This window comes from Mixophyes fleayi, chromosome 4, assembly GCF_038048845.1.
Source record: "Mixophyes fleayi isolate aMixFle1 chromosome 4, aMixFle1.hap1, whole genome shotgun sequence".
Classification (NCBI taxonomy): Eukaryota; Metazoa; Chordata; class Amphibia; order Anura; family Limnodynastidae; genus Mixophyes; species Mixophyes fleayi.
The window spans coordinates 41029218-41038033 of NC_134405.1; positions in this window are offsets into that span (position 1 = coordinate 41029218).

The window sequence follows — 8816 nt, forward strand, 5'->3', positions numbered from 1 at the left end:
CGATGTCGTTCCAATTCTGCAGTGTGTATGCACTCAGCACCGGCAGTGTCCATAGATCTCTATGGGGTGTGCAGAGTCGCCACCTTCTCAGCCGATGGTTATGACAGATGAAGAGCACAGATCTGACGGTAAATCTGGAAAAATGTGTTTAGCGTGTACACATGAATCGGCATGCTGTTCGGGACAGGGCCATCTTAACAATATTATGGGCCCCCGGGCAAAGCAGTGCACTGGGGCCCCTACATATACATATATATAGATGTATAGAGATACATATATAGATATAGATATATAGAGATAGAGATAGATAGATGTACTTGCTCAGCGACCCTTGAATGTTTTTTTTGCAGGTTTTTTCTTTTGCAGGATTATTTATTCTAATTAAGAGCCCTGTCTATGGGGCCCCCTTGCCCGTGGGGCCCTCGGGCACCTGCCCATCGTGCCCAATGGAAAAGATGGCCCTGGATCGGGACTGTTTTTTCTTCTTTTTTTAATCCTTAAGGATATCGCATCGGGATAAATTTTGTACAGTGTGTACCCAGCCTAAGATCAGGTGTAGTTGCTTATGTATGTAGTGGGGCTTAATGGCGCACCCTGTAGGCATTAGGCTGTCACCTGGTCCTCTGGCCAAGAGGCCGGCTGCTTGAAGCATGAGGTGCTATGTGCCCCCGGTGCCTGAAAATGCACATGGTGACGGATACCACCTGTGCACAGAGTAAAGCTGCACTTTCCTTTAACCAGCCCGGGTACAAGGATCATTTTTATATTTCCAGCAGAAAGGCTGGTGCCTTATGGCACTTATTTATTTGTTTATTGACACCAGCACTTAACACATTGCACTTTTTCCATGTCTTGTTTGTTTTGTTGTGCCCTGCATGTTTTTGAGTGGTTTGGGCATAGACCCTTATGGGTGACCCTGTCCCCAAGTCATCTGAGTCTCCCTCTTTCTGGGGGGGAGCTGAGAACCAGTTCCCCTAGGGAAAGCTTCGACCTACCTAGGGGAGAAGGGGACTGTCTGAGATTTGTGGCAGAGGTGGGTCTGAAGACCTTTGCCTTATAAGGGGTCTTTTGGCTCCGGACATCGGGTAAGTCATGGGGCTCTCCCTAACTTCAGCGAATAAGGGCCTGAAGAACTCTTGTTTCCCCCTCTGGGCCTGGTGAGGAATGATCCCCTTTGGGAAGGATCCAAAGCTTTAATAAAAAGAAAAAAACAAAACCGCATAGTTACGTTTTATCTAGGGATGAGCGCACTCGGATTTATGAAATCCGAGCCCACCCGAACGTTGCGGATCCGAGTCGGATCCGAGACAGATCCGGGTATTGGCGCCAAATTCAAAAGTGAAACTGAGGCTCTGACTCATAATCCCGTTGTCGGATCTCGCGATACTCGGATCCTATAAATTCCCCGCTAGTCGCCGCCATCTTCACTCGGGCATTGATCAGGGTAGAGGGAGGGTGTGTTAGGTGGTCCTCTGTGCTGTTTAGTTCTGTGCTGTTTAGTTCTGTGCTGTGCTGTGCTGTGCTGTGCTGTGTTCTGCAGTATCAGTCCAGTGGTGCTGTGTGCTGTGCTCTGTCCTTCTGAGGTCAGTGGTGCTGCTGGGTCCTGTGCTGTGTCCTGTTCAGTCCAGTGGTGCTGTGTCCTGTGCTCTGTGCTTCTAAGGGCATAGTTATTTCCCCAATATTCCCCTGTGTTTAAAAAAATAAAAAAAAGTTTTTTTAAAAAATACCAAAAACTACTTTAATATTTTTTAATTACCACAAAATTTGCACAACCAATCCTGCAGTATAAGCCCATTGGTACTGCAATATTACCAAGTTCACACATTCTGCAGTATCTTGTGCTACATATAATGGAGACCAAAAATTTGGAGGATAAAGTAGGGAAAGATGAAGACCCACTTCCTCCTAATGCTGAAGCTGCTGCCACTAGTCATGACATAGACGATGAAATGCCATCAACGTCGTCTTCCAAGCCCGATGCCCAATCTCGTAGTACCGGGCATGTAAAATCCAAAAAGCCCAAGTTAAGAAAAAGTAGCAAAAAGAGAAACTTAAAATCATCTGAGGAGAAACGTAAAGTTGCCAATATGCCATTTACGACACGGAGTGGCAAGGAACGGCTTAGGCCCTGGCCCGTGTTCATGACTAGTGGTTCAGCTTCACCCACGGATCTTAGCCCTCCTCCTCCTCCCCCCCCCTACAAAAAATTGAAGAGAGTTATGCTGTCAGCAACAAAACAGCAAACAACTCTGCCTTCTAAAGAGAAATTATCACAAATCCCCAAGGCGAGTCCAAGGGTGTTGGTGGTTGTCAAGCCTGACCTTCCCATCACTGTACGGGAAGAGGTGGCTCGGGAGGAGGCTATTGATGATGTAGCTGGCGCTGTGGAGGAACTTGATGATGAGGATGGTGATGTGGTTATTGTAAATGAGGCACCAGGGGGGGGGAACAGCTGATGTCCATGGGATGAAAAAGCCCATCGTCATGCCTGGTCAGAAGACCAAAAAATGCACCTCTTCGGTCTGGAGTTATTTTTATCCAAATCCAGACAACCAATGTATGGCAATATGTAGCTTATGTAAAGCTCAAATAAGCAGGGGTAAGGATCTTGCCCACCTAGGAACATCCTCCCTTATACGTCACCTGAATAACCTTCATAGTTCAGTGGTTAGTTCAGGAACTGGGGCTAGGACCCTCATCGGTACAGGGACACCTAAATCCCGTGGTCCAGTTGGATACACACCAGCAACACCCTCCTCGTCAACTTCCTCCACAATCTCCATCAGATTCAGTCCTGCAGCCCAAGTCAGCAGCCAGACTGAGTCCTCCTCAATACGGGATTCATCCGAGGAATCCTGCAGCGGTACGCCTACTACTGCCACTGCTGCTGTTGCTGCTGTTAGTCGGTCATCTTCCCAGAGGGGAAGTCGTAAGACCGCTAAGTCTTTCACAAAACAATTGACCGTCCAACAGTCGTTTGCCATGACCACCAAATACGATAGTAGTCACCCTATTGCAAAGCGTATAACTGCGGCTGTAACTGCAATGTTGGTGTTAGACGTGCGCCCGGTGTCCGCCATCAGTGGAGTGGGATTTAGAGGGTTGATTGAGGTATTGTGTCCCCGGTACCAAATCCCCTCGAGATTCCACTTCACTAGGCAGGCGATACCAAAAATGTACAGAGAAGTACGATCAAGTGTCCTCAGTGCTCTTAAAAATGCGGTTGTACCCACTGTCCACTTAACCACGGACATGTGGACAAGTGGTTCTGGGCAAACGAAGGACTATATGACTGTGACAGCCCACTGGGTAGATGCATCCCCTTCCGCAGCAACAGCAACAGCTGCATCAGTAGCAGCATCTACAAAATGGCTGCTCATGCAAAGGCAGGCAACATTGTGCATTACAGGCTTTAATAAGAGGCACAACGCTGACAACATATTAGAGAAAATGAGGGAAATTATCTCCCAGTGGCTTACCCCACTTAGACTCTCATGGGGATTTGTGGTGTCAGACAATGCCAGTAACATTGTGCGGGCATTAAATATGGGCAATTTCCAGCACGTCCCATGTTTTGCCCACACCATTAATTTGGTGGTGCAGCATTACCTCAAGAGTGACAGGGGTGTGCAGGAGATGCTTGCGGTGGCGCGCAAAATTGCTGGACACTTTCGGCATTCAGCCAGTGCCTACCGCAGACTAGAGGCACATCAAAAAAGCATGAACCTGCCCTGCCATCACCTCAAACAAGAGGTTGTGACGCGCTGGAACTCCACCCTCTATATGCTGCAGAGGATGGAGGAGCAGCAAAAGGCCATTCAGGCCTACACAGCCACCTACGACATAGGCAAAGGAGTGGGGATGCGCCTCAGTCAAGCGCAGTGGAGACTGATTTCCGTGTTGTGCAAGGTTCTGCAGCCATTTGAACTTGCCACACGAGAAGTCAGTTCCGACACTGCCAGCTTGAGTCAGGTCATTCCCCTGATCAGGCTGTTGCAGAAGCAGCTGGAGAAAGTGAGGGAGGAGCTGGTAAGCCATTGCGATTACAGCAAGCATGTAGCTCTTGTGGATGTAGCCCTTCGTACGCTTTGCCAGGATCCGAGGGTGGTCACTCTTTTAAAGTCAGAGGAATACATTCTGAGACGTATGTGGGGTTAGACGTGTGTGATTTCTGCACTAAGTGGGACAAACATTGGACTACATTTGACTTGATTTAACTCCCAGCAATAAGCAGCATCTGCCACAGCCTATTTCTGCACTACTTGTCTATTTATATGGAAGACTGCTAAGAGGTAATTCTTAAAATACCCTTGCTTTTTGCTTTTACCCCCTTTTTTCACAATGTTTCACAAATTGCTTTTCGTAGTCTCATTTCATGGCATGATCTTTAGGACTGTGTCATCTTTCACCCCTCCACCAACACACAAATTTGTTCATATTGCACCTGCATTACTCCACTCACCTCTATTTAACACCCATGAACTGTTGTCCTATTTATTATCTCTAACAAGTACAGCCTCCACCTGTCGCCAGAAAATAAAAGGCCACACATCTTACAATCCCCTTGCCTATCTTTCGCTCACTCTGCTTCTATTAGCTGGTGATATATCACCTAATCCAGGTCCCCCACACTCCTCACACACACATACATCAGAACACTACCGTTCTATAGCAAACCTCAAACACATCACCTGTCTCCCCTCTCTTCCCAAGTCCTTTAAATGTGCCCTTTGGAATGCACGCTCTGTTTGTAACAAACTTACCTCCGTTCATGATCTCTTCCTCTCAAAAAACCTCAACCTTCTGGCAATAACAGAAACATGGCTTATGCAATCAGACACTGCCTCACCTGCAGCACTTTCACATGGTGGCCTCCATCTCACCCACACCTCCAGACCTGAAGGCAGACAAGGAGGTGGGGTTGGACTACTTCTCTCCCCACAGTGCACATACACAGTTCTACCAAATGTCCCATCACTCACGTTCACATCTTTTGAAGTACATGCTATTCGCATTTTTAATCCATTCTCCCTACGTGTTGCGGTGATCTATCGTCCCCCTGGAGCACACCAACAATTTATTGAGGATTTCTCTGCATGGCTCCCTCACTTCTTATCTTCAGACATCCCCACCATCATCATGGGTGACTTCAACATCCCCATTGATAACCCACCTTCCAAAGCTGCTTCCAAACTACTCTCTCTAACATCCTCACTTGACCTCTCCCAGTGGATTGAATCATCTACTCATAAGGATGGCCACTGCCTTGATCTTGTTTTCTCTAGACTATGCTCAGTTTCTAATTTTATTAATACACCCTTCCCCCTCTCGGATCATCACCTTATCAGCTACACTCTCACCCCTACTGCTCTAACCTCTCTACTGTCTGACTCAACCAAGCCTCCTCATACTCGTAGAAATCTTAATTCTATTAATCTTCAACAATTTTCCACCTCTCTCCAACACCTTCTCTCCCCTATCTCTACATTCTCATCCCCTGAGATGGCAGTACCTCATTTTCACCTAACCTTAGCAACGGCCCTTGATCAAGTGGCTCCAGCGACACTTCATACTACACGTCGACTTCGATGTCAACCGTGGCACACCAAAGCAACACGAAATCTTCAAAAACTGTCCCGTAAAGCAGAACGTCACTGGCGTAAATCTCGAAGCTCTAATGACTTCTTTTTTTTTTTTTTTGAAACAAAGTTTTTTATTTTTTATTTAAACAGGATTTTACATATATAATATCAGCCAAGAGTTGTATGAATGGAGAAGAACATAAATACATGAGGTTAACATGTTGACAACATTTGCAGGCATATAACAAATGAAGTGGTGTAAAATCTAGATGTAAATTTGGTGTATTGAATACAGAGAGAAATAGTTTGTAGGTGAGGGTAGACATACAGGGGGTTTGGGGGGAAGAGGAGGGAGGTATCTGATGAGGGAGAAAAAAAAATAAATAAATAATAAAAATAATAAAAATAAAAATAAGAGAAAAAAAAAAAATTTGAGGATGAGAGAGTTTGTCTATGGTAGCTAGAGCAAGAGAATGGCGTAGTCAGTCGTCTCCAATCAAAATTAAGCAAATAGATAATAAGTTAAAATTAGTGAATGAATGTCAAACGGTAGATAGGGGCGGTTCTGCTTCATAAAAGGATGTCCAGGGGTTCCACACAGCTTTGAATTGAATAGGGGTATCGTTGAGGGTGGCGGTTATACTTTCCAATCTGTATGTTGACCAGATAAAATTTATGGTCATAGTAAGTGAGGGAGGGATCGGGCTCTTCCAGTGCGAAGCGATCAGGCAGTTAGCTGCATTAAGAATATGTCTAATTAGTTTTTGGGTTGGGCGGGATATATTAGGAAGGGGTCTAGGGAGCAAAGAAAAGAGCGGTGAGTCAGGAATTTGAATATGAGTAATGGAGAATATTAACTTGTGGACTTGCTGCCAGAATGAGATTATCTTGGGGCATGACCACCAAATGTGCAGCAGGGAGCCTCTACAACCACACCCTCTCCAACATCTGTCCGAAGAGGCTGGGAATATCGTATGAAGACGCGATGGGACCAAGTACCATCTACTATATATTTTGAATGAATTTTCTTTGATTCGAACAGAGATAGAGGTTTTAGCCAGATTGGTTCTGATCTTGGTCCACTCTTTAGGATCTATAGCCTCTCCTGTGTCTTTTTCCCAAGCGACTTCATGTGGTTCTTTAGTTGGAAGGCCGTAGTTATTTAAAAGTTGGTATAATGTGGATATGAGGCCTCTCGTTGAGTTTGGGTGCTTGCAAAATGATTCTAGGGGGGAGCACTGGGCTGCGAGGGCTGGTTTAGGTAGGGAGTTGTAGAAGTGTCTAATTTGTAGGTACTGATAAAATATTGAATTGGGAAAATTGTATCTTTTTTTAAGCTCCGCAAATGTAGGGAAGATGTTCATTGGGGCAATGTCCCATGGAAATAGAAGGTGGTGGCGAGTCCAGTAATGGAAGGCTTTATGATTTATCCCTGGAGGGAAATCAGGAGAGTTCCATAATGGGACGAGCAGCGGGTATTGGGAACGAAGTTCATAGATACGTGTCACTCGGTCCCAAATAGATAATGAGAATTTAGCTGTGGGGATATGGTTTAAGAGTTTGGTTCTGTGCTGGGGCTTGGTCCAAAGCAGTGAGGAGGGTGAGTATATGTTGAGTAAATCAGCTTCTATATGTGTCCAGACCCGCCGATTTGGGGGAGAGTGCCAAAGTACGCATTGCACTAAGTGAGTGGCTTGATAATATTTTATTAAATTTGGTAAACCCAGGCCTCCTATACTTTGGTGTTTGAATGAAAGCTGGAGTCGAATTCTTGGTTTACGACCGGCCCATATGAATTTTGACAGGGATTGCTGTAAGTTTTTAAGAACATGTGTGGGAACATGTATGGGAAGGGTCTGCCATAAATAGAGGAGGCGGGGTAATATATTCATTTTTATAGTGGCTATACGACCAAACCATGAGACCGTAAGTTTAGACCACTGTGTGAGGTCAGTTTTTATTGTATTAATGAGTTTTGGAAAGTTAGCAGCGTAAAGTTGGGAGTAAGATTTAGTTAGGTATACGCCCAGATATTTGAGTTGTTTAGATTGCCACCTAAATTTGAAGTTAGTTTTGAGTGTATGACTTCTTCACATATACTTCTGTCTACCACTCCTATCGAAATGCTCTGGACACTGCAAAACAAACATACTTTCAATCTCTTATCTATGCTCAGGCTTCTAACCCCAAACGCCTTTTCAATACATTTAATCATCTTCTCAATCCTCCCACCCCGAACCCTCCATCTACTATCAGTGCTCAGGATCTTGCTTCCTACTTCAAGGACAAGATTGACAAGATCAGACTAGAAATGGTATCCTCTTCCTCAACAAGCCATCAGCTCATTTCCTTCCCACTACCCTCTGACACCCTTTCTTCATTTGACCCCACAAATGAAGAGGAAATTTCTACGCTCTTCTTATCTTCCTACTCTACCTCCTGTCCTCTTGATCCTATTCCCTCGCAAATTGGTAGATCCCTGTCTTCTGTGCTCATTTCACCTCTAACTCAAATCTGTAATCTCTCACTCTCTACTGGCATCTTTCCATCACTATACAAGCATGCAGTGATTACTCCTATTCTAAAAAAACAAAACTCCGACCCAAACTCTCTCTCAAATTACCGTCCCATCTCTCAGCTCCCTTGCCCCTCCAAGCTTCTAGAGAGACTTGCCTACACTCGCCTCACACGCTTTCTTTCCGCAAACAACCTGTTGGATCCTCTTCAGTCTGGCTTTCGTTCTCAACACTCCACAGAGACTGCGCTGACCAAGGTTGTTAATGATCTGATCACTGCTAAGACTGAACGCCATTACTCTCTCCTAATTCTCCTTGATCTCTCGGCTGCATTTGACACCGTTGACCACTCTCTTCTCATACAAACACTGCAATCCCTAGGTCTTCAAGACACAGTTCTATCCTGGTTCTCATCTTACCTCTCTAATCGCTCTTTCACTGTTAATTTCTCTGGAGCCACCTCTGCTCCGCTTCCCCTATCAGTTGGAGTACCACAAGGCTCGGTGCTAGGTCCTCTGCTGTTCTCTATCTATACCGCTTCTCTTGGAAATCTAATAAGTTCCTTTGGCTTTCAGTATCATCTCTATGCGGATGATACCCAAATCTATCTATCCTCTCCTGATATCTCGACATCTGTGTTGTCCCGTGTAACTGACTGTCTTTCTGCCATTTCATCTTGGATGGCCTCTCGTCAACTCAAACTTAATCTTTCTAAAAC